Source organism: Bombus terrestris, chromosome 4, assembly GCF_910591885.1.
Source record: "Bombus terrestris chromosome 4, iyBomTerr1.2, whole genome shotgun sequence".
In the NCBI taxonomy this organism is placed as follows: domain Eukaryota; kingdom Metazoa; phylum Arthropoda; class Insecta; order Hymenoptera; family Apidae; genus Bombus; species Bombus terrestris.
This window is the reverse complement of record NC_063272.1, coordinates 2,127,295-2,155,081: the sequence shown is the minus strand read 5'-3', so window position 1 is coordinate 2,155,081 and position 27,787 is coordinate 2,127,295. Positions and strand designations below refer to the sequence as shown.

The following is a 27,787-nucleotide window of genomic DNA, read 5'->3' as shown; positions in this document are numbered from 1 at the left end:
TTCTAATGTGAATGCGGAGGAAAGCTCGGTATGGGTGTGCCCTTTGACCGAAGAACGCGGATTCGTTGCTTACATTTTCAGTTAGGAAAGTGAGGGCAATGATCCGCGATGCTGATTGGTTATGACCAATGTTGGGAAGGAAGATAGGAGGAAAAAGCCTCCTACTAACTTGGGTCCTAGGCGACATTGTTTATGGGGAGACTCGGATTTTCCGTTAGGGAGATCTCCGCCTTTTTCGTTAGGCCACTACCCGCTTTCTCCGCAATTCTTAAGAGCACGTAATAAACCCAAGGACCCTTCTAAAGAACCAGCTGAAAACACTTCTGGAATTAGAAAGTCTTTTCTGGCAGACAGATTGACTCAAACCATGTGTGCGAACAATGCAGTTAGGATTTCACTTTATGGTGGGTCCTTAGGCCTAAGGAAGGTTCGAAGGACGGCACGTAGACCGTTGGCTGTCACGCCGCGCGGGATGGACTGCGGATGTGTTGCGCGGCGTAACAGTCCTGATCCTTCTCCGCCACGATTGCTCATTCGTCTCACCTGTCGACACAAACATCAAGATAGTTTCGATACGCGAGAACTGTCGTAGTGACGATCGAGCCTGGCGAAAGTCAAATTGACCAACTTCATCTTTGGACAATCTCATAATTTCGCAATTTCATCGTCCAAGTACACGATTGATTCTCACAAAACCTCTAGTTCCTTAGAGGTTAACGCCACGCTCATCTTTTCACTTTTATCGCATATTGTCTCGCCACTTGCGATACTTGTAATTACTTTTCTCTACTTTTCAATTTTGGAGTTGGTCAATGTGATTTCCGAATGGCTCGATTGACTATGCGAGTCTTGGATAAAGATGACAATTAAACTATTCAGATTAGTCATGTTGCTTCGTCAAACGATTTGAATTCAAGCAATTCGAAACCATTTTGTCAATGTGAACCTATTATTTTACCAATGTGAATCTGTAATTTTGCTTGAAATATCCTTCCAAGTTTTTATGATGATTCAGACTGGTCAAGTTACCTGAATCAAGCAACTATTTTCAAGTTACTTGAAACTATTTTGTTAACGTGTACAGTTGCTTGAATCAAGCAACTATTTTCAAGTAAGTTAGAATCATTTTGCCAATGTGAACCTGTAATTTTGTCTGAAATATCCTTCCAAGTTTTTATGATGATTCAGATTGGTCAAGTTACCTCAATCAAGCAACTATTTTCAAGTAACTTGAAACTATTTTATTAATGTGTGCAGTTGAGTGAAGCAAGTATTTTCAAATAACTCGAAGCTATTTTGTTAACGCGTACAGTTGCTTGAATCAAGCAACTATTTTCAAGTAACTCGAAACTATTTTGTCAGTGTGAAACTATATAGACACTAGTTAATTCCCATACACATATATAATGTATAATATATAATAAACAGAGCTATTTTTTCAGATCAGAAGGTACGATCAATCTTTTTCTTTAAATATATTATGCTGAAAAGATATAGAATGGATTCGGAAATACAAATAATTCCCTTTATTTAGCACACAACTGTTATACATATATCTTATACTCTTAAGACCTCAAAAACCTACTCGCACGCACGCTTGTTGTCAACCGACTCTTCCAGATACTTCTAACGACTGGCTCTTGTCTTTTGTCTCAACCAAGACCCGGACGTCCTCTGACGCTTACACACACATTCACATGTACAGTGTAAATGTATCATATTCCCAACATATGCAAACGTTGGACAACGTTATGTTTTGTTAAGCTAACAGGATACACTAAAAGTACATTATCAAGAAAGGGGATGTGGCCCGTAAGCAAGTATGTTCTTCTAGATATGACCATCAGACAGTACCTGTGATGCGGTTATCCCGGAAGTACATTGCGGAGTCGGTAGAGAGCGTTTCCTGACCTCTTGCCAGGGAGACAATAGATGAGGATTTAAGGGTGTCGAATCGGGATCCATGCAACGCGGAGGCGACTCGTTCCTTCGCCCTTCCTCTTCCTCTTCGCCCGATGTGCTTTCCTCTATGACGGTTTGAAGCTCGCCATAGTTTGCCTTCACATTCACATTCGGGCTTCTCATCTTGATTTAGGCAAATTCTCACTTGAACATAAATAAAACGTTTCTTCGTTGAAACCGTATCATAGTGGAGAACGATCGAACAGTACAAAAGAATGAATAAAAATAAGTCACATTTTTATTAATTTTCTTTTGTATCTAAAAACAAATCTGATAGATTCAAAGATACAAGATCTTTGAAAATATCGTATGGAATTTAATACTAATTTAGTGTGCAATTAAAAAATTACTATACTATTTTATTTCTCCTATATACATGTTGGAGATAAAAGGACATCGGGGCCTTTCTTTTGGAATTTTTGGGAAGACCCCCAATACTTTAGTCTAGACTTTTTATTATAGCTGCACTTAAATAATAAAACTCAGAAGTAGTTATTTATGATTTAATCCGACTATGTTTACCCGAGATTTATGACAGTAGGCTTGGGCTCGAAGTGACACAACTGGTCGCTAAACGTAGCCACGGTCATGGCATGGACGTTTTTGCCTAACAAAGCTATGGAGTAATTGTATAGATCTCCTTAAAAATATAGTTGACCCGAGGGGTACAGAGACGAGTATATAAGTGCAGTTCCATTTGGACTGAGGGAGTTCTACTTATACTGTAGACAAGTAAGTTGAGTTCTACTTATATCGTAGACAAGTAAGTTGAGTTACACTTGAATTGTGGACAAGTAAGCTCAGTACGACTTAGACTTTGGAAGAAGACGTATTTGTTATCCCTTTGACCGTGGATTCGTTATTGAACCTAAGATCATTGTCATTGGCATCTCGAGTATCTAACTGCCACGGTTACTTGTCAAACTCTGTACCATATCGGTACCAGTAAATATCATCCATATCGTATAACAACAATGGTTCATCCAAATGAAGATTCGTTACACGCCCCTAATCCCAATGAGAACTCGGGATATATGTATTTTTCTTTTCTTTTTGCTTAAAAGATTTCCTGTTTATTGTCACATTAGAATGTCAGATTCTTTTGGCACACGAAGGCTTCGTAAATATCAGAAAGAATATAGCGTGGAAAAATGTTGTTTTATTTTTAAAGTTCTACGCTTCGCTACTTTTTTCCTAGTACGTTCGCTTTAGCAATAACACTGACTTTTTCGCCCGTTAAAAACGGATTACGCAGACGCGCTCACGCAGCACGTGCCCAGAACGAATGTTGCGAGTCGATATTTTCTTTTGCGAATCGCTCTCGTTATTTCGTTGGAAATGTTACCGTGCGGATATCAGACAGCCATTGGAAGTTATTAGACGTTAAAATTTGGCGACAGCTTCGCGTATTCCACCAGTTTCTCGATATTCCCCTTCGAACCTACAAATTGCTTCCGTATCTCGCCAACAGCTAGTCCTCGTATCTTACGCAGACGTCGATTAGAAGTAGAATTTTCGATAAAATTTAAATTTCCCTTTTCAGTTCGTACTTCGATTTATGGACTCGTACATATGTTTTTCTCTTATATATTACGTGCATTTGCATATATATCTGTTTCTCTATCCCATGCGTCGTAGTTTTTGGATGAAACCAACAGCTTGTACACACGTGCAAGATTTTATTTTTCGTGATAAATCGAACAAGAATATATTCTTTCGTGCTTCTTAATTGAGTGACATTACACCAGGTGAATAATGTACTCGAATAAACGATTTTTCTTAATACTTATAAATTACGCGACGCGTTAACATTCAATTAATTCATAAAGGAAAGCATGATAATTATATGAATCAACTTTAAGAAAATAAGTGTAACTTTTAATATTAAATAACGAATAATAGAAAAGATGGAATAAATAAGTTAACAATAAAATGATAAACAATACGCGTTTGCTTATTTACAAAAATCAAAATATAAGCAGCTTAAGTAACTCAATATTTTATGGAACGTTCTTCAAAATCAATAACTACATTGTGTTCTTTCCATTCGAAAAAATTCTGTAACGTAATTTCCGCACTAAAGGACCTTCTATCGTAGCATTTTCGTCAGAGAATTTCAAATAATCTAGTTCTGCTTCGAAATCTTTTTATTACCTTTTTTTATTACGCCTTTGAATCCATCGAAAGATTTACATTAAAATTTTTACTTTGCCACTACTTTCTTTATGTCGCTGCATATCAATCATTTATTGAAGCTACTTCGTTCTAACGTGGCAATCATTCACCAGTTCAGCACAGGCTAGCGCACATTTTACGAGACGGATTTTCCATGCGTCGAAGTCGCAAATGTCGTTACACGTGTACCGGGGTGTATCGACAAATATCAAAGTCATACGAGTAGCATTGAATCGGTGGAAATATCGAATTTCGAAAGTTTGATTCGACGTGTCCAAGATACGAGATTCCAAGGAGAAAGTTCGCTCTCAGGTCGACGATATCGATTTAATATTACATGCGATTTATTTTCGTTCGCTGAATCAGTGAACTTTTACATTTCACGCGGTTCATCGGGCCGAATGATTTTTCTGCACACAAAGGGCTGGAAATTTGAAACATACTGTAGCCTAAACCGGTCGCCGGATTAAACTCGACGAAGCTTCGAATCGAGAAAAACGTGCAATCGTAATCTGGCTTTTACGAAAATGGACACAACGACGTTACCGGACAAATAACGAAATTCTTGTCCATTATTGAAATTCTATTGAAATTCTATTAAATCGCCAACTACGTTCTTATTGAAATTTTCATTTATTTCTTTTTAAACGCACGATCGAATTTATCGCACGCGTACTCTTCTGATTATATTCTATCGTTGATATTATTACGACGAACATTGTACATAAAAATTTAGAGAGTTACTATGCACAATATTTGATTTTTCCTCAATTTTACTTTAACGAATTTCGAGTTTTAGTTTACGTTACTTAGAAAGTTCGAATTTTCTCCGTTTATGGCAATACGAAACTATTAGGTCGTCCGAAAAGTTTCTTTCGTTCTATAAGGAAATAATGGATGCACATTTTCCGTTTTATATTATTTTATCGAATTACCTATGATCCATTTTGTTTTATCAAACTAAAGATCACAATGTTCGACAGATTAGGTTTTATGTTTGTATAAAAATGCGTCGTTGAAAAAGACGTCTCTTTGAAAGAAAGACACTTTCCGGACAACCCAATATACAGGGTGGTTGGTAACTGGTGGTACAAGCGGGAAGGGGGTGATTCTACGCGAAAAAAGAAGTCGAAAATATAGAATAAAAATTGTTCGTTCGAGGTTTTATTTTCGAGCAATTGAAAGAAAAGATTATTGTAGCCTTTCATACTTTAAAACAAACGAATGCGTTAGAAAGTGTTCATAGAAATTTAATTAGAAGAGCAGAAGTATGTGTTGGACAGAATGGGCAACACTTTCAGCAATTTTTGTAATAATAAACTTTATGATTACTTCATGTTATTTCATTATGTATTCCTAATTTTCCGTTACGGCAAAAACAAACTTAAACTGCGATAATATCCATCGAGACAACGATGTACAGTGAGGTCCGTTATAACGAGACGTGATAAAGTGCACGCGTACCGAGCGAAAATTCAAAGTCGATTTTCTCGAAAACGAAGCCTCAAACGAAAAATTTTTATTCTATATTTTCGACTTCTTTTTTCGCGTAGAATCACCCCCTTTCCGTTTGTACCACCAGTTACCAACCAACCTGTATAATATTACTGGAAACATTGTACTCGGACACAAGGTTTAATACGATGCTTTAAATAATAGAAGTTTCAGATGGAACGATAATATTGGTGTGGCAACTAAGTGATTGCGGATTTTGTCAGTGCCACCTAATGATAAAATCCGCAACCACTTAGTTGCCAACCCAATATAAAATATTAGGAGGAAAAAGTCCGAAATAGTAAAAGTTCGTGGTCGACTAAGTGCAGACCAGCATTTTCATGGCGATAAATTAAGTTGAAGCACAATATCATTAATTCTCGATGCTGCAGCGCTCGCCAAGTTTTATACCCCAATTTCGTCCTCGTTTCGACAAATGAAAATACTCCTGATGCTTTAAGAAAATTTCGAACTTTTAACGTTCGAAGAAAGAAACTTGCATATCAAGTAACGGTTCTCTCATATTTTCCTCAAACTCGAGAAAGTTTGTTAACGAAAGGAAGATACGACCGAGTGGAAACTGTGGACAGAATGAAAAATATCTAAACACCCAGAATAACAATCAATTACGAAATTACGAAGAAAAAGTCACACAAATATAAGTCGTGTAATAAATAAATTTCGTAAAACATCGATAAACATTGCTTTGTTTGCTGTTGGTTTGTTATCAACTAAACTGTACATGTAAATGATACTATATCGCGTTAATTTGAATCCAAATGTTCAAAGTTTGAAGAGAAATCGTAAGAAATTTCTACGTGCAACGTATTTTTCAGTTTTTACTTTTCCACCTTTTTATTTCCTTTTGCAATGCTTTGTTACGTTACGCGAGATTATAAAAGTTGAGAATCGCGCGGAATAAAACGAACAACAGTACATTTTACTTTCTCGTATAATCTCTATGAGAAAAACAAAATTGTAGCGTATATCGAAAAACAAATTTTCGTTCTGCGTAAAATCTCGAGAAATTCTTCCTTTCTTCGTCCGTGTCAGATGATAGACGAATGACGCATCAGATGACTCGTACGATTCCTTAGCATAGAAGAGTGAATTGAAATATTCACGAAGCGCGATGTACTGTTAACCAGTTAACCGTGGAATTTAGTTTTAGAAATCAACGTGAATAAAATGCAAATAAAAATAAACGACGACGAGTATACACGTCGAACACAAAGAAAATGTGTTACGTGTTCCTGTTATAAGTTTTACGACGACGTTAAACCAAAATGACGATGGCTTACATTTTTCTTCGAAAAAATGAATTATTTCCCACATAAAATGTTAAAATTGTAACAAAATAACAAAATTCGTAAACAAGAAAAATGTGAAAAGATAGAAGAAATTCAGTGGATCCTCCCAGTGTGGTATTTCTCGAAACAGAATATCGCACAAAGTGGCACTTGGCAAATCTAACACCAGCAACGTGAAGTGGATTCGATCAATGATATAACTGGTATAAAATTGGGGAAATGTTTTTTGATAGGAAGCGTAGGTTTTACGGTCGAACTCGTAGATGGTGGAGTAACTTTCGAAGCTCGTGTTCGTGGAATTGCATATTCGATAATTTATTCAACACACATTCGACCAAAAAACTGAATCGCATTATGTTTTCTGTATTATATTTCGATCGTTATCGGGGAATACCGGACACACGCAGTAAAACATCCACTCAATTTGCAAGCAGACAAAATTGCGTAAACAATTCGGGCATAGCCGATATATCGGTGAAAATAATCAACTGAGTTTATAAAAAGGAATACGTTGTACAGGGAATAACCGATATAACAAAGGAACAAATCCAATTTTTCAGTTTTACTGACAAAGCGAACCACTAAATAACATTCTTAGCGCTTCTTACTAAAATTTGGAATTTTTATGGTAAATGGTAATGTTTTATATTATACGACAGATGAAACACACCGAGATTAACATTTTTCTCGACCTGTTTAATTCATGAAACGCGGTTAACTGTTTAAAAACGCTATCGACGATAGCTTTTCGAAAGATGTATAAATAAAAGGAGGAGATAGAGCGAAATGAAATAACAACGAGTCGTTCGATTTCTCGTTATGTCGTGTTGTTAAGAAGCAACAGAAATGAAATTTCAATTTTCCATTAGAATCGACGGAAGGATCAAACGACGATACGGTAAGAGAAATCGCATGATTCCACTCAAGTGGCACCGTTTTGTCAACGCAGGCTAACGCGTGACCTTTCGTCGTTTCGATCAACATGGTTCAACATGGGTCATACCGCCTGTGCTGTCAGATGTTCAGCCAAATGGTTCTATTTTTTTTATTTATTTATTAAAATTCGCAATTTGTCCAATTTGGACATTTGGTGGAATTTTTTAACGGTTAAATTAGCATGTTGGTGGCTACCCCCAGCGGGGTACCATCCTCGTGTTTCTTAGGTTATGTCCTTTATAAGGTCTGCTGGGTGCTTCCGTTTTAGTCTTCTGTCCATATTTATGGTTTTGTATGTTTCCGCAGCTAGCCGGTTTATGTGTGTTGCTATTCTTAATTTGTATTTCTCGGAGTATCTGCTAATTTCTTCCTTGACCGTTGGCATTCCCAGGTCCCTTCGTATATCTTCGTTTCTGACGTTCCAAGGTCCGTTTACTATTGTTCTGAGGATTTTAGCCTGTATTACCTCTATTTTATTTATATGGCTCATTGCTGCCGTCCCCCATAGTGGTATTCCGTACGTCCAGATTGGTTTTATGATCGTTTTATATATTTTTAATTTATTTTCTGTGCTTAGTTTGGATTTTCGGCTTGTTAGCCAATGCATTTGTCCCCTTGTTTTCTGTATTTTTTCTACTATTGATTTGATGTGTAGTTTCCAGGTGAGTTTTTGATCTAAGTGGAGTCCTAGGTATTTGACATGCTTTGTTTGCGTTATATGCGTGCCGTTCAATAGGATGTTTGGTGGTATCTTTTTCCGTAGCGTGAATGTAATATGGTTGCATTTATAGGGGTTTGCTTTTATTTGTTTTTCTTGTAGCCAATTTTCTATTTTTACGATATGTTCTTGTAGTATTTTGACTGCCGTTTCTGGGTTAGTATGCCTGACTAGTATAGCTGTGTCGTCCGCGAATGTCAATACTGTGCTGTTGGTAGTTGTTGGTATGTTCGCCGTGTATAATGTGTATAGTATTGGGCCTAGGACGCTTCCTTGTGGTACCCCGGCCTTGATGTCTTTAACTTGAGAATGTGTGTCCTTGATTTTTATTACGAAGGTTCTGCTGCTTAGGTAGGATTTTATTAAGTGGTGTATTTGCTCTGGGAATTGTTTCCTAATTGTTTGTAGTAAACTTTCATGGTTAATTTTATCGAATGCTTTCTCTATGTCTATAAAGAGGGCTGTGCAGTATTCCTTGTTTTCTAGTGCTACTATTATTTCGTTTATAAGCCTGTGCATTTGCTCTATCGTGGAGTGTTTGTTTCTGAAACCAAATTGGTGATCCGGTATTAGTTTTTTTGTCTCTATTATTGGTTTTATGCGGTCGTATATTATCTTTTCCAGTATTTTGGAAAATACTGGAAGCAGTGATATTGGTCTGTAAGATGCAGTTTGGTGCGGGTCTTTGCCTGCTTTATGTAACATTTTGATCTGTGCTAATTTCCATGGTTTGGGGAAGTATTGAATTCTTAGAATTGCGTTGAATATTACTGTTATTAGTCTTATTGCTTTTGGCGGAAGGTTTTTTAAGATTTTACCATTAATTAGGTCGATTCCTGGCGCTTTGTTGTTTTTTGTTTTATCAATTATGTTTCTAATTTCTTGTGCCGATGTTTTAGGTATGGTGTATTCCTTGTCGGCTGTGGTAGCAGTGGTTTGTGGATCCTCCTCCGTATGACTTTTGAGGTTGCTGTTGTTGGTAATGTGTGGTGTGAATGTGTTGTAGAGGTGGTTGGAGAATTCTTCAGCTTGTTCTTCGTTGCTTCTTGCCCATGTGTTATCTGCTTTTCTGATTGCCGGGACGGGTATTATTGGCTTCCTTATTTTTTTCGTGGCTTTCCATAGTGAATAGTTGGTGTTCTCGTGTGTGGAGAGTGTCCCTATGAACTTTGAGAATTCGTTATCGTTGTGCTCCTTTATTTTGTTTTTTATTTCCTTTGCAAGTTTGTTTAAGTGTTTTTTGTTTTCTCGGGTTCTGTATTTTTGCCATTTTGCTTTTGCTTTTCTTTTTTCTTTGATTTTGTCGAGTATTTCTTGCGGGATTGTTATTGTTTGTCTGCTGGTTGGTTCGGGAGTAGTGGTTGTCCTTGCTGCTTCCTGAATAGTTGCTGTCAATGTTGCTACTGCCTGTTCTATGTGTTCAGGAGTTTTTAACGGGATGTTGCAGTTTATTTTGCTTTCTATTATTTCTTTGAAAGTTTGCCATTTGGTGGTTTTATTGCATAGTGTTTCTGGTTTGCTATAGTGAATTGGTTTGTTTCTGTATTCAATTATTATGGGTGTATGATCGGAGCTGAGCTCGAGGTTGGGTGTTATTTTTAGTTTATTTGTGTTTAGTCCCCTTGTAACTGCAAAGTCCAGAAGATCTGGTTTTTTGTTCAGGTCAGTCGGCCAATGTGTCGGTGTTCCTGTGGATAATATATTGAGATTATTATTTCTAATGTATTTTTCCAGTGTTCTGCCTCGAGGTGTAATGTTTCTTGACCCCCAAAGCGTGTGCTTTGAGTTGTAGTCTCCCGCTGCGATGTACTTGTCCCCTAGGTCCTGGAAGTATTCTTCCCACATTTGTGTTGTTATTTTGTGTCGCGGAGGCACATATACTGCTGACAACTGGAAGTAGTTGCTGCTTGTTTGAACTGCAACAGTTGTTGCTTGTAAATATTCTTTATTAACTTGGCTGTGTAGATAATGTTTGATATCGTTTCTGACTATCACTGCTGTCCCTCCGTGAGCTTTTCCTGAGGGGTGTTTGGTATCATATATGGTGTAGTATGGTATTTTCAAGTAGCTTTTTATAGTGAAGTGTGTTTCTGAGACAAGTATGTCTATATTATTATTGTATATGAATGTTTTAATTTCGAGGGCCCATTGTTGTAGGCCGTTTGAGTTCCAGGCTGCTATTTTTAGAGTGTTCGTTTTTATTTTTTGCTTAGCACGTTTGTAATTAGTTGTAGCATGACTATGATTTGTTTGAGTACTGCGTTTTGTTCGCTTATCATTCTGGTTAGCATTTCGGTGTTCTTTATGGATTGTTTGAGCAGTTCTTTGATTTCTGCAGTGTCGTTGTTACTATTGCTGTGGTATTGGTTATGTGTGTGTGTTGGCTGGCTGGTTACTTGAGCATAGCTTAGACCACCAATGGTGTTGGTGCTGATAGGTTTGGTGTTTATTGCTTGCTCTGTATTTGGTAATATTTCAGGTTTTGTGCTGTCATGATGGGCTTGTGTGTTAGTGCTTGTCCTGCTTCGTAGGGGCGGGAACAGTTTTCGTTGTAGTTGTTTTCTTACTTCACAGCCTTTATAGCTGGCTGGGTGGTTTCCGTTACAGTTGAAGCATTTAACTTTTTCTATTTTTCCTGAATATGGGCAGTGTACAGTTAAGTGATTTTTTGCGGACATGACGCAAGCTGGGCTTTTGTTGCAATAATTTTTAGTGTGTCCGTATTGTTGACACCGCATGCATTGAGGTATATCTTTTTTGTGTCGTGGTGGTTCGACTGTTACTATTGTGTTTAGTATTTGTTTGATATCATATATTTCCTTGTTATTGATTCTGGGTTCAAGTTCTATTAAGAATAGTGGTAGTGGTTGCTTAGTGTCGAATCTTGTTATATTGTTTATTGTTCTTGTTTGATGTCCAATTTTAGCTAACTCATCGCTTAGTTTATGTACGTTGGTTTTAGGATGCAATCCTCTTATGACAATTTTATAGCTCCTTTCGGTTTTAAGCTGATGCGTGTGGTAGATAGCATTTTTTTCTTTTAATGCTTTTATAACTTTCCTAAATGTTTCTGGTGTGTTTGTTTGTATTTTTATTTGTTCCAATTTTGTTTGCTTTATTGTGTAGTTGTTTTTCTCATCTAGATTATTTAGTAGATCGATGAGCGGGTCTATTATTTGAGCCTCAACAAGGATTGGTGGTGGTTTTGCAATATGATTTGTTTGGATAGTGGTTTTATTTACGGGGTCAGCGTCTATTTCTTCCGTTAATGAGTTGAAGGAGTTACTTAATGGTAATTCTTGCAGCCATCGCTGCTTTTCTGTAACTGGGTTTCCTATGGCACTTATGTCTGTAGTTGTTTTGCGTTTTTTGCTAGCCTTCGCTAGCTTCCAGCTTTCGTCCTGGTAGTATCTTTCATGTTCTGAATTGCTATCTTCCTGTCCCCGATGCTCTTTTGTTTCTTCTGTCTCAATGTTAATTTGTTTGGTTTTTATATAATATGTTTCTCCTTTTGTTGCTATGTTTATAGTTGGTATCTGCATTGCTATTTTATTTCCTCCTCACTATCACTTTGCAGCACTATTACTTTGAAGCACTTTTTCACTATTCACTTATACCTGGAGAGGACGACCGTCTAGACACGTCCGTCCTCCTCGGCTGTCCGAGCAGGAGTGTGCCAAATGGTGTTTGCATTTGTCGTAGATAAAACGCTTGGAAAACTCGTCGCGCGCTAGTGCGCTTCTCCGTTTTCGCATGAAATCTCCGACTTTTTTCTACTTTCCTAGTTTCCTATTTTTTCTTTTTATCCGTTCTATACGATTCACATCTGAAAGGTTATTCTTGCTGTACCGCTACTATTAGGTTGTCCGAAAAGTTTCTCTCGTTTTATGAGAAAATAATAGACGCACGTTCTTTCTTTTATATTATTTTGTCGAATTACGTACGATCCGTTTTGTTCTGTTGAGATAAATACCGCGATATTTCACAGACTTACTTTCACGTTTGTACGAAGGTGCACTGTTGTAAAAAATTCTTTTTGTGAAAGAAAGACACTTTTCGGGCAACTTAATACGTTGTGTTCGTTTTATAAAGAAATAATAGACGCGCGATGTCCTTTCCTTTATATTAGTTTATCGAATTATGCACGAACATAATAATAGAGATATAAGGAAATGGATCGCACCTAATTCGATAAAATGATATAAAACAGAAATTGTTGCTCATCTATTATCATTTTATGAAACGAAAGAAACTTCTCGGACAACCTAGTACATCGAACGACTACCGTTGAATAAATTCTCTAAAAACGAAAATGTTTTTAATCGAATTAAACGATCGAGATGGCTGTAATACTTTTGTAGGATTTTACGAATACTTACGGAGCGTTGAAAGTTCGATGTGCTCAAATACTTATAAGCGATTTTTCTTTCTCGAGACGATTCCCTTTCGTTCGCGAACAACCTGAAAATAGAAAAAATATCGTTAACGGGTGTGTTCATGGTAATCGTAACAACGTCGTTAACCGATTTATCGATGAATCGTTACGTGTGCCTTACGTTCTTTGCGAGATTCCACGACAAATATCGTTACGAGCGACTTAATCGAGTAAACGACGTGTAAAACGGTTTAAAGTTATTCCCGATATCGCAACTATAAATAGGGAAATGATATAAAGAACAGTGTTTTAACCTTTTGAGTGCTGTGGGCGCATATAGGTGTCTGGCGAAAGCTATCGGTGTGGACTAAGGACATATATATGCGTTTTCTGTAAGTGCTCGGCATGGACTAAGGACGCATGTATGGGTTTTTCAATTTTTCCGAACACCTATGCAGAAGTAATACTATTACGTTTGTGTGAAATAAATATAAATGCATTCCTTACGGCAGTAAACAAATGCCAAAAGTACCTCGTTATTGTTGAAGTGGTCACCACTTGTAAGAAAACTCTACATCTGGTTTTTTTAGTTTTCCCAAGCACTGAATTTTTCACACACAACTAAATTATTAACTCGTGGTATATTTATAAGGTTCAATAATGCGATAATTCAGGGATCGATTCTGAAGTCTGAAAATCGAGTTTTTTTTATTATGAAATGATTTGATAAAATATAAAAATAAACAATAATTAATATGCGTCTATAACAATCAATAACGATGATTATCTAAACGGGAAATTATAAGTCTTTGGTGTAATGTTTACCTGAACGTCCTGAGCTACCGATCTTTCTCCTTCAGTCTTTAAATCTTAAATCTTCAGTCTTCACAATCTCAAACAACTATTCTATAACCTTGTCTGTCTCTGGAATGTAACTCTCTGTTCATCCGTCTGGGGAACAAGTGCTTCTTCAACTGCTCGTCCGTGCAATAAAGGAAGATCGGAAGATCTTGTATCTTTGAATCTATCAGATTTGTTTTTAGATACAAAAGAAAATTAATAAAAATGTGACTTATTTTTATTCATTCTTTTGTACTGTTCGATCGTTCTCCACTATGATACGGTTTCAACGAAGAAACGTTTTATTTATGTTCAAGTGAGAATTTGCCTAAATCAAGATGAGAAGCCCGAATGTGAATGTGAAGGCAAACTATGGCGAGCTTCAAACCGTCATAGAGGAAAGCACATCGGGCGAAGAGGAAGAGGAAGGGCGAAGGAACGAGTCGCCTCCGCGTTGCATGGATCCCGATTGGACATCCTTAAATCCTCATCTATTGTCTCCCTGGCGAGAGGTCAGGAAACGCTCTCTACCGACTCCGCAATGTACTTCCGGGATAACCGCATCACAGGTACTGTCTGATGGTCATATCGAGAAGAACATACTTGCTTACGGGCCACATCCCCTTTCTTGATAATGTACTTTTAATGTATCCTGTTAGATTAACAAAACATAACGTTGTCCAACGTTTGCATAATATATTTAAATATACTCCTATTAGGTCATTTGTTGTCTGTATATTTTATCCTCTCTATCTTCTCCCCTTTCGCGTTCTCGGTCATGACGACGCGTAGGTTAACTCTCAGCGGCATGACGTGGCGAAAATCGATTTATAAGGTTCAATAATGGGATAATTCAGGGATCGATTCTGAAGTCTGAAAATCGAGTATTTTTTATTATGAAATGATTTGATAAAATACAAAAATGAACAACAATTAATATGCGTCTATAACAATCAATAACGATGATTATCTAAACGGGAAATTATAAGTCTTTGGTGCAATGTTTACCTGAACGTCCTGAGCTATCGACCTTTCTTCTTCAGTCTTTAAATCTTAAATCTTCAGTCTTCACAATCTTAAACAACTATTCTATAACCTTGTCTGTCTCTCTAATGTAACTCTCTGTCCGTCCGTCTGGGGAACACGTACTTCTTCAACTGCTCGTCCGTATTGATCTCTCCGTTAAACACAGCTTGTCGTGCTACCCGTAAAACAAAAAGAATCCCTATCCTACATGAACTCTAGGGATTTTACATATTTACTAAATTTAGTTTTCTAGTTTATTACCCAAATTCTAGTTAACTGTAAATTTCAATGTTTATAATAAATAATTTATGTGTATATTATAATTTTAATGTTTATAATAAATAATTAAAAATAACTAAAATATAACGCTCTTGAATCATTTAATCTCTTTCATTTTAATCATTTAAACTACTGTAACTTATTACGATTTGCGCTTTGAATAGTTAATCAACAGAGTTCAGTCTAACGAAAAAGTATTCCGTCCACAGCGATCGTCAGCGCTAGACACGCGCCGTCCGTACGGACGACATAGGCCGTGAGTATTCAGCACTCAAAGGGTTTATCGTCTGTGATAAAGCTTTTAGTTTCGAAAGCTCTGTTAAACTCGTTATGGTAAAATTAATAGACACTATAATCTTAACGAATTATCTTTTGTATTCGTAAGAGGCCCGACGATTTCTTTATTATGGGAAAATAATTTCAACGATATTTTTCGCTTTTAACGCGTTTGCAGCGCGTACGCGTATATCCTTGCCTGTTGCGCGTTATACGTTTTAACGTATGTGCATAATTTTCTATCTACCAAATACGCGCAGCTTTTAACGAAGCAGAGCGAAACGTTTGTAAAATTGAAATGTTAGAACGATGTTTCCGATAAAATTCTTTGTTCCCGGCAGGTTGAACTGCGAGACCGATGCGTTTAAAAGTGCAATTTTCGAGGAATTAAACGCACGAAATTCTGAATATTAGTTCCTTCGTTATGCCTTTGTCATATTCGTTTCTATCTTTATCATTATTCGACAGGTTATTCGCAACTCGTGCGACGAAATAGAAGGATATCCATACGTTGATCCAAATTTCTTCTTTCAATCATATAATTGGCTTTCTTTTGCATAAAACGATATTATCGAAACGTTATCATAGATATAATCTGGTTCTGGAAAAAATCGAAGAACGTCGTGTAAAAATCGATTTTAATTTAAATTGTCTTAAATATCCTTTAACGAATACGTCGTATTCTTTCGTTCTATTACGTTTAAATTAACAGTTATCGTCCTTTATGTCGGCCATTTCCTTCGTTTACGTTCTTTTTCACTTTCTACCGTAATAGATCAGCCACGGATAGTCCATTTCGACGAATAGTTTCTCTCGATCGACGTGGAAACCGTCGAAAAGAAAGATTTAGGATATTGTAGCCGTTCGCCGATAAGGAGCGCCATTTACGCCGAAGGAGATCCGTTCTCTTAGAACGTTCATAGAGCTCTGGGTCTTTTCGTTCTATAGGATTAATATAAATCTAGAAATTGTACAGCCCAACTTTAAGTCTATCGCAGCTTCGTTCGAACGACGCTACTTCGTCCTGTACTAATTTCGATTCCTCCGATGAAACGTGTATTCACAGCAAAGTACTTTTTTCTGTAATCTTATTATGGCTTGCGAAAGTGTTCGCATAATCTTGATCGTTCCGAGGTGACGCGTATCACACGAACAATAGAAAACTCGGAAAATACCGAAAGGAAGGATGATACCGGCGTTCGTACGGTAAAATCGTAAAATTGATTTCGATAACTTAACATCGTACGTGCGTTTCAGTTTAGTTGACTATTTGATCGATTAAAAGTTCAATTAATCTATTTACTTTGTTCGCGCGGTGCCGGCGTTAAAATTTCGAAAAAAAACGCTCAGTTAGGAGAAAGCTGGGAACACATCGTATAATACGAGACTCTTCACGGCCGAAACTTCATTGAGCTGGCGGAAATTTTGCGTAGGATCGCGTATTATGCCAAACATTTTGAAATCCCGTTAACGCTGTAACGAGACACGACTATCGTGATTATGTTCGTTACATCAGTTGCGACTCTTCAATTTTTGTACTTTCGAGCCTGTCCCTATTTTAACGATAATAAAACATATTTGTAACGTTGGGAGAAGAGGTTTAATCAAAAAAATTGAAACGAAAATGTGCGATCTTTTTTCATTTTCTTCAAAACGAAGGTATTCTCTAACGTTGTAAGAACGTAATTGGGTCGACCCACACATAACTCGAGCTGAAATGATCGAAAGGGCGTAGCAGGCTTTTTTTTATTTATTACAAGCATACAGTTTTGTCAGGTTCAGCCAAATATTAGGTTGCCCCAAAATTGTCTTTCCTCTACGAATATGTCTTTTACGACAATGCATCTTTATACAAACACGACAGCTAATCTGTCAAATGTCGTGGTCTTTACCTTAATAGAACAAAATGGAACGTACGTAGTTCGATAAAATAAAGGAAACAAGAAACGTCGTGCGTCTATTATTTTCTTATAAAACGAAAGACTCTTTTGTTGTACAACCTGATATTTGAACTATCGATAATTTTCGAGAAAGGTCCTGTAACTTCCATATACATTTTCCAATCCATTTCAAATTTTTCCAATACAATTGTTGGGAATATGATACATTTACACTGTACATGTGAATGTGTGTGTAAGGATCAGAGGACGTCCGGGTCTTGGTTGAGACAAAAGACAAGAGCCAGTCGTTACAAGTATCTGGAAGAGTCGGTTGACAACAAGCGTGCGTGCGAGTAGGATTTTGAGGTCTTAAGAGTATAAGATATATGTATAACAGTTGTGTGCTAAATAAAGGGAATTATTTGTATTTCCGAATCCATTTTATATCTTTTCAACAATACTCGCGTCTCGTTACAGCGCCAGCGAAATTTCCAAATATCTCGCATGACACGCATCGCACATTCGTGAAAACATTCCGTGATGAACGTTGGAACGCTTTCTCAAGCCATTGGGTATATCGCACCGAATAATTTCGAAATTTCACTGGCGCTGTAACGAGACAAAACTATGGTGATTATTATTATACGTGCAAAATGTGGAACAGATTTGAATATGTATCACACAAGTATCGGAAAAAAGATCATCGAATTATTGGAAAAACGCTAATTTTGTTCGCTACGTCGATAAGCCACGGTAAATAGCGAGATCGTTTTTGAGACTAATAGTGCGTTTAAAACTACTGTTCATACCGTGTGCTAATTTTTCACTAATACTAAATAAACTACGTTCGCAAGTAAATGTCCAAAATAACGTAATTTCCATCTGCATCGTCGGTTTCGTTTCAAATTTCACTGTTATAATTCTCGCAGCGATTCCTGTCTCGTTACAGCGTTAACAAACTTTCGGAAAGTGTCGCGTAATGCGCATTTGGAAAAATTTTCCGTTGCGAACGTTGGAATAGCAGCGCGAGCCACCGCGCAAACAGCGGGAAACAATTTTTCCTTGGGAAACTTGGAAGCTCGTGTCATCGTTTAGAACACGTACCTGCGTTGTGTTTTATCGATGTTCGGTACTTTGAAGTCTAAGTATAAACCTTGCTTGCACGGTGCAACTAATCCGTGACAAATCGAGCAAAGTAGAGGCTGCATTTCATCGAATCAAGGAACGTTTGACGTGTACACCGTGACATACAGAAACTTGTACATCTCTGAAAGCCAACGCTTTCATGTTTAACGATGAATGCTCAATTCTCAGAAACGATGCTGTCGTTGAAATTAAGCTAGTCGTTTCTGCCGGTGTACGCGGAATTTCCTTTCTATGGGTTCTCGCGTACAAAAGTGTTTATGTTCATTTACACCGTCTTTCTAAACGAGAGGTCTAATCAGTTTGTAGAGCCGATTTATCGGTTTCTGTGCGTACAGCTGCGTTACCGTTCGTCGAACGAATCATGCAAACCAGACAATTGCCCGATTTTAAGACGCGACGCGATAAACGCGAACAACTGGTTCAGTTGGACGACGATAATATCGATCAGAACGTTCTACGTAAAATTAGTTAGAAACGATCCGCCTGTTACGATCGAACTTGGGCTATTGGCATCGATTGTGGTAGTTACACTTGGCTAGCAAGTGTAATTAGAAGAATACGAATCCTTGGCAAATTAACAAATAGTTTCTTTCGAAATTTACTCTTAACCGAAGCATTTATCTTTTATACGATATCATACACAGCAACTGGTTTGAATAAATTCTCGTTCGTAAGTATTTTCGCGAATGCTGGTATCGTGCGAAACGTGATAATTAAAATTGCGGACTTTTAGCATACGCAATACACGCAAGAAGATATAAAATTGCACAAATATTTGAGATATAATTGTAGATGAAACTTTCAGCCTGAGATCCAATCGAACCGGTAGCCTTTCTAAAACCGATCTCTACTTTCAAATCAACTTTAAATTTCAGCCTGTTTTTATGAGAAAATTCTCAAACTAATATGATGTTCCTCGGAGAGCTCTTCTCTGCCTTCTCTTTCGCTCTCCACTCGTCTCCCCCTAGAGAACAGCGTAATAGGACTACGTGTGCTCGTAGTCGGAGACAAAATTGGCGTTCAGGTGATATTCTACGGGAGCTTATTTTTCTAGATGACTCGTAACCCTGGCAAGTGTCAGTCTTTATTCTCTTAACGTACAATTTTGCTCCGCCTAACAGGTCAAAGACGGGCAATTTCTTCCTCGATCTACGTTCGCGATCTAAAGACGCTCGATTATACGCACACAGAGACGCACGAAGATACTCGAAGACTCTTAGAAACTTTTCACTTTTCCTATATTACACGAAATATTTAGAAACTTCATTAACAGCACGACGAGCCACGATTATACGTGATTGTGAAATTTCTAAAATTTCTAATTTCTCTGCAAAACCGTATCCAGAAGTTACATAAAATATTCGTCGCGCAAAGACGATGAAAATATTTGAGCAGTCAATTATTCGCTGTGTTAAGCCACGATATTTAGCGAAACGATCTTTATCACCAGTTGTAATGTTTAAGACTACTTCTATTCATGCTGTATACTAATTTTTCGCTAAATGTATATTTGCCATAAATGTTACAATTACAAGACATCATAACTGTTACAAGAGAAGTTTGTAAAGTTGCGATATGAAGGTTGATGTTTTTAATTAAAAAATTTTTGATCGCGAATAACCGTTAAAACGGATTAAAGTTTTTTTGATTGCCGGTAATCGTTATCGACGAGAGAAATTTCAGTTTGGTTACCAATAACCAACATAAATGACCGGATTTTTAAAATATTTTTTTTTTTTTTCTGTTACGAGTAACTGTTATCCGTGGCGAGAAAATTTTATTTTGGTTATCGATGACCATTATCGATGGCAAAAATTTGCTCTACATTGTCAATTATCATTGGCTATATTATCAATCGTTATTAACGTCACTGATAATTATTGGGTTGGAAACTAGGTGATTGCGAATTTTGTCAATATCATCTAATGACAAAACCCGCAATCACCTAGTTAACAAGCCAATAGTACGTGTGTTCGCAGTTATTCATAAAACTTGTGTGTTTTATCGAGCAAACAAAAAGATATGAAAATATATGAAACGAATACGATGAAAGATATCGCAGTAGAATATTTTTATTAACAGTTGCACCGTGATATCTTTTATCTTATGCTTTGTTTCGTACATTTTCGTATCTTTTTCTTTGCTTAATAAAACATATCAGTTTTATAATTAGGCTTCTTTACGTTGCCAGTGAAAACCGATTATCAGCAATGTCAATAAATATCGACGATAGTCGAATGTGACTAGAAAATATTTTTTTCATCGATATTGCTTGGCGATAATCGAAAATCAATTTCGCCATCGATAATGGTTATCGGTAACCAAAGCAAAATTCGGTTTTCCTTGATAATGGTCACTGTTCGATAACCGAACAAAAATTCAGGTCACTTCCATTGATTACTGTTTCAAATTAAATTCCCATGATCTAAAATTATTATCGAGCGACCGAGGAACAAATCGAATCGTTCGTAATGATTATTCGTAATCAGAATTATTAACGATTAAAATTCTTGAATCGTATCGCTTTTGGAGAAATTGAAAACTGGCTTTTAACGTAGTAAAATATTAGTAGTAAAAATATTTAACGTAGTTGTTATTTTGGAGCTTCGCTTGTAACTTCCACGTAAATTCCCAGATTGATTTCTAATTTTCCTATTGTAATATAACAATTAATACGATATAATATAATAATCTTAATATTAGATTATAAATATTAATATTGTAGGATTTTTTTATTTATTTATTTTATTTGGCTATGGTCGTTGTCACAAGATCACCGGCGATCTATGGGTTTCGTGATTTCTTGCGTCTCCGACGTGACGCTGGCAACCTCTTGTACCATGGCTCCGGTATACACACGTTCCACAGAGGTGGATGACCCACGGTCAAGTAGACTTTCTTAATTAATCAAGGTTTTCCCCGATATTACAATATTACAGCAACGATAGTTCCAATGCAGTGCATTTGATACACGTCCGGCAGTGAAAAATGACGAGGATGCAACAACAACAACGTTCGAAAAAGTTTGAACCGCAAGGCGGCTAATGCTTCGAGAATTCCTCTTTAAACGAAGAACTTCGATGCAGTCGAACGTTCTCAAGTTAAAATTACGCCAACTATGTTCGAGTAGTGCGCTTTCCAGCTTTATGCTGTTTTTAGGTTCTGAAGAGAAAAATGATTTAAGTATTTCGGGTGGAAATTCTGCGAGTAGAACGAGAGTTTTAGTTCTTGCTTTTCCAGCAGTTGTCGTTTTAATAATTTTAACCTTCTTAATACAACCTGCATGCGATAGTTTCATAGTTGAAACATTTATTCCCTGGCACAGCACTTAAAAATGATATATATACGGTTTTCATTATCAGATTCGAATACGCGCGTATTGAATTTAGTTAAAATTTTAATTGAATATAAAATACATTATCGCTTGTTTCATTGGATAATGTAACGAATTTCTCGTAATAATATAGGAATTTCATCAAAACGAGTAAATCAACACGTTGATTGACGAAGTTTGAACTACCTGTTGAAAAGTTTAACAATAATGTATTATATATGTATCTGTTCATCAACCATAACGAATCAGTCAAATAATAATTGGAAATAAATTTCATTGATATTTCGTTCCGTTAATAATTAATATGATATTGCCTATAAAAGCGAACATACTTCTTTATTAATACGTGCTTGTAAATTAATTTCAATGATATTTTGTTTGGTTGATAACGAAGAAGAAAACATAGCTGATTATTAATACAAATTAGACAATGAGACAAAACTTCCGACAACGTACGTTGGAAATAAGATTTCACTGACATTTTGTCTTCTTAATAATTAATAAAATATTGATCGTAAAAGAAAATTGCCGATAGTCATAAAGCATTTTAGCAGGCAACGGTGTATAAATGTGAAGTACGGTAAAATGGAAGATGACGTCCGGCATTATCTGCATGTTCATTTTACGCAGCTGCGAAGTTAAATTGAAATTCACGTATTTACAGAAAGTAATATCCTCCTCTAAGTGACGGTGCTAAAATGGTCAAAAGAAATGGGCTACGTCAGTCAGAGCTTTCAATTACAGGGACGAAGTTGAAGAGGACTCTGCAGAAGTTATATATGGAAAGATACAATTAATTGTTACTAATCTTATTATTTTTTTAATTCTAATTCTCAATTCCCCGCATACTTATTTTGTTTTCTATCAATTTTATAACAATGGTCAATTACAATTCTACTTTGTTTTTTAATAATTTGTTATATATTATTATTGTTTTTACAGTTGACGTTTGAAAACGATGAACGTTTTTGATATTAATTAATGAAGCTTCGCATTATGCAGCTGTATCGATTATATTAAATATATATGTTTTGAATAAGTAGAATTAAAAAGTGAGAAGAAATTAAGAAATAAGAAATTAATCAAACTTACGAAAAAAGATCAATGTCTCTGTTAAATTATATACGTTGTTTATATTAAATAATATTACTCCTGTATTGTTGATAGAATTTGTTTACTACACACACACACACACATATATATATATATATATATATATAAATTATATATAATAACAATTGTACAGTGTATAAGTATAGCAAATGAAGATACAGTGTAGCCTGAAAAGTAGTATTAGACAGTAACTAGTCAGACGCGAGTGTTTCAATGATCGTTCGATGTTTCTTATTACTAAGGTGGATAGTTTCATAAATTTTTCCAAAGTAAATTAATATTTCTTTGTTATTTAGTAAAAAAATGGATCTGTGTTCCATCAATGATTAAGGAAAAGAATTAAATGTTAATAAATTATGATATATATTAAATTAATTAAGAATTAATTATTGTACTTTAATTACGATATGTAAAATAACGAATACAAAGATTTAAGGTGTCAAGATTAATAAAACGGTGACGTGTGATCAAAATAACTTTCGATGCTTCGACGTACTTGAATTTTACGCTGCATTCCGATTATTCAAAGTTCCCGAAAGTTCTTAATTTCATTCTCTGGAATTTATAATTCTTAAAACGAATTTCTGTCAAGAAATTTATATTACCGTTTATATACGTCTAGAATTATATTTTGATCAATTTGTTCTGACTGAACTTGGTGAATTATTTCCAACTCTTTGCAGCTACGTGTACAATCATAAATCGCGGTTGAAGTTCTCGATTCAACTACGAACATCATCAATTTCTCGCGTCGTAAAACTTTCATGATTTTCAAAAGTTCCAGAAATATTAAATATTTTTGCGCATTAAACGACAGGCTGCAAGCAGCCCCGGTTTTTATACCGACGAAAATTACGATCGATTTCCGATTACTGTACGTTGTAAATTATTGTATCAGAGTAAGACGAATAATTAATTGCGCTAAATCGGACGAGTAATTTGTCTTCCTGTGCCTCGATATCTGGAAATTGATAACGTCAGAAAATTGATAAAAAATTACCGTCGTCTGTTAGTCAGATTGTCAATGAAAATTATTATTAACAGATATTAACCCTTATCTAGGAAATTTAATTTGCTCCTACAACAAATTAACGCCACGCTAAAAGATCACTGTAATAATATTAAACACAAACATTTGGATCTGAAAATTTCGCATTTAAAAGCAGGAAAGAACGAGACTTGCACGTGAACTGTCTTTAGACACGTCGTTCGCAGATAATAGAGCGATAGAGTCATCCTCGGCAAAGGAATATAAAAAATTGGATGACAGCAGAAGGAGCAAGTTACGTTGAGCGGAAAGAAAAGGCCTCGAGACTGTACGCGATTTAGATGATGCGATGAACACGGGGGCGATAGATATTGACAAGCAGGTAACAGAAAGATACGCGGAATCTGTGAAAACAGAAAGAAAGAGACGTGGCAACGTATAACGAAATAATGTAAAATAACGAGAATGAATAAAAAGATGGAAAAAATGTCAGAAGAAGGAGTTCACAGCGAATATTCGAAATAAGGGAAATAAAGAAACGAAGAAATAAAAGATAAAGAAATGAAACGAGCAGGCAAAGAAAGAGATAAAAGAGCAATAAATATACGTAATAAGTAAAAAAAAAAGAAAAAGAAAAAAAAAGCGATAGCACGTGCTGCGTGAAGGGAATCGTTAAGTAAAAATCCTTAAATAAAGGTGGGGAAAAATGAAGGCAAATAAAAGTTAGAAAGTTGCGCGTTAAAGGGACCGATCAAAGATTCGGACGAAGCGTAGTATCGCAAAATTCAGCCGGAAGGAAGACGCGATTTGAGCCAGGCCTCCGCTCCAATCAATCGACTACACTCGAATGCGATTTCTTGAAAGATATCGAGTGATATCCAATAAAGCAAAGACCTGGTGAGTGCAGCTTTAGATAGTCTATCGATCGCCTCGCAACCACGGTTCAACCCTTACAGGTACAAAGTTAAAGCGTACAGGGAGTTACAATGTCGGACCGCTTCTTTCTTCTTCTTTCTTTCTTTCTTTTTTTTTTTTGTTTGTTTGTTGTTTTACTTATACGAGCATGTATAGCGTAGAGGTTGCTATCGTTACACACCATGTGTTGCATCCCACACCAAGCATGCAACCTCTCGTACGTGTACATTCTACGTCACACCGTCGATGCATTTTTGACGTCACGTGTTGTTTGCAGTATCGAGAACAGCGTGGTTTGAACGATCGTCGCGATGTTGCACGAACGAGAACTGTCGACTATTTTACTTCCACATCGTCGTTTATCAATTTCCCCAATGAAAAACAACACGACCCATTTAGGACTCGAGCAAGTTTCTTCGTAATAAGTACTCGATATTAAACGCCAAATACAACGTAGCGACGTTATCGACTTTCGTAATAAAAATTATCTCCATTTCTTGTTTCAAAGGAAACTCGAAAAGACGAAAAAGAAGTTGTCTCAGCGTAGTTTTAATATGTAGATAGATATGAGAAAGACAAAAATAGCGGAGATAGTTCAACGTGCAAGTTTGATGTACGGAGCCCGGGCCGAGTGATACGAAGAAGCAAGCACCGCGTGATTCTTCGTGGAAATATAAATGAAATATATATAGCATAAAAATTTTTGCATTCTCGACGTGATTGTCGAGAAAATTGAGTTTGAAAATTTATCAAGCATACCGGAACGTGGGTAATTCCGGACTGGACGGGACTGAATAATCGACATGGAGGTCATTTTACGTGTGAAAACAAGTCGAAAATGTGGAGTAACATGTTCCCGTTTAAGGCTTCATTTTCGAGATAATAAATGTTAACGAATAAATGAGAAATTTTCAAATTTATTTTTCTGGGAAACAAAGCGTTCTACGAAGAAATGTTATTTTACGTTTTCGACTTATTTTCACACGTGAAACCACCTCCTGTCGATTATCTAGTCCTACTTATTCCGGAACATACCGTCGTTTAAGTATACTTGATAAATTTGCAAATTCGATTTTTTCGCGAACTAAGTCGAGTTAAAACTAGCAAAATGTAATTTTTAAAATAAAAATTAGATAATAGAAAGTAGGTAGAAAATAACATTTTGTCAGTATATATATAATTATATATATAATTTATTAAATTTCATCTGTCGGCTACAAAATGAAATTCATTTACGCACGTGGAGTTCTCATTCACATTTGTCGGAGTTATCATTCAACCTCAATGCACAGATTAAACATAGATTATTATATAGATATATAGTACACTCTATACAGCATAAACATTGTATTAATTATCGGTTTATTATTATTATTATTATTATTACCTATTTATCGCAGCAAGGTTTAAAGGATAGTGCTGTCTGTGTTACGAAACACGCGCGTTCCATGTTAATTGGTGAAGTAACTTTACATGTGAGAACGACGAATGTAATTTCTCTTTAATAGACAGACAAATTTTCGACCAAATACAAACCCGTAACACGTAAGTAGGAAAGCGATAAAAGTCAACGATTCGTTTATCGCAATTTCCAATTTTAACAACGTCTCAAACGTTATTCCAGCGTATATTGCTCGAAATTGAATAGAAATTTGTGCAAGTTCTTAGTTAATAACGTTAGAGAAACGAATAGCGCGTTAATAATTTGCAACTCGTATTAGTTGGTGAAAGTTTGCGTATTACGTGTTCCGGTCGAAAAGTTTATCGACTTGATAAATTAACATAGCATTGCGACAGCGTAGCAAAGAATACGTGCTTAACATTCGATTAATATTACCATTCGCTTGAAATTAACTTCTTCGTGAAAATTTAATATCGATAGGATAAAGAGGATATCACGCGGATTATCTCGAGATCAGAAATTAAATTACTTGGTAATTTGATGTTAAAATTTCTTATTATACACAATGTGTTTCAGTAATTGAATATACGCGAAATTAACTTACGATATTATTCATCGAATTACAATGAAACAATTAGCTAGCAATTCGTTTATTCTATTATTTTATTATGTGTATGTTGAACAGAATTTTATACGTTTCTCGTACCTACTACGTGGTAGACATAATTTATTATTATGGTTTATCATCGTTTATAATTTAATAATCATTTAACGTTGAAATTCGATATAATATTCCGGCGGAATTATTCTTTCACTATCATAATGAATTTAATAGCAGCAAATTTTATATATAAACGTAATAATGAATGCAACGAAAGTAAAGGTATTATATTCACTTTCGTTAAAGTAATCGGTTAATCATTAGAATACAATCTAATGATTATCAATATTAAAGAGCATCGCTTGTTTACTTCTTATAGCTTCGCCGCCTTCCGCATATTTTATATCTTCGTTCAACGTTTTAATTTTAGTACACGAACAACTTTCATAAATCGTCAGAGCTAATCTGTTGCAATGTAATCAGGAATGATAATTAAAAACTGAGCAGGTTAATTAGCCTAGTTCCATAAAGGACCAAATTAAAAATCCAATCAACAACGTACTTGAGCCAAGCTTAAATTCGATGCATGTGTTAAATTAACATTTCAACTTATTAATAATTCAACGATACTCTCCGCTGCATTGATCCTTTTTTTTTTTTTTTTAATTTAGAACGAAATACAATAGCCTGCTATTTTATTTATTGCCGTTACACGCTGTCGCTATTATCAGTTGTTTCGGAAAACTAGAAATAACAGGGAATTAAATTTCTATATATCCGTCGCTCGTTACATTACATTGACGTTTTATAGATATTTATAACGACAGTCTCTGACATTTACGTTGTCGATCGATGTAAGATAAATGAATTTCAGGAAAGAAGAGAATTGACATTTGATCATTTCAATTGCAATTACACGTAATCACAAACCATTTCGATAAAGGGAAATTTAATTTTACAAATACGAAATAAACCGAACAGATCGTCAACATATTTTTAACCCTTCAATAAATAGAC

The 27,787-nt window shown here is 35.9% G+C and overlaps 1 long non-coding RNA gene across 1 annotated transcript; it reads right to left on the bottom strand.

The window, feature by feature from the left end:
* Positions 1-1,626: 1,626 nt before the first annotated feature.
* Positions 1,627-13,333, bottom strand: LOC125384882. The gene is made up of 3 exons (XR_007223724.1): positions 13,285-13,333; positions 12,975-13,056; positions 1,627-2,106 (listed from the first exon to the last, which is right to left on the bottom strand). It is a non-coding gene; the product is annotated as an uncharacterized LOC125384882 (long non-coding RNA).
* Positions 13,334-27,787: the final 14,454 nt, after the last annotated feature.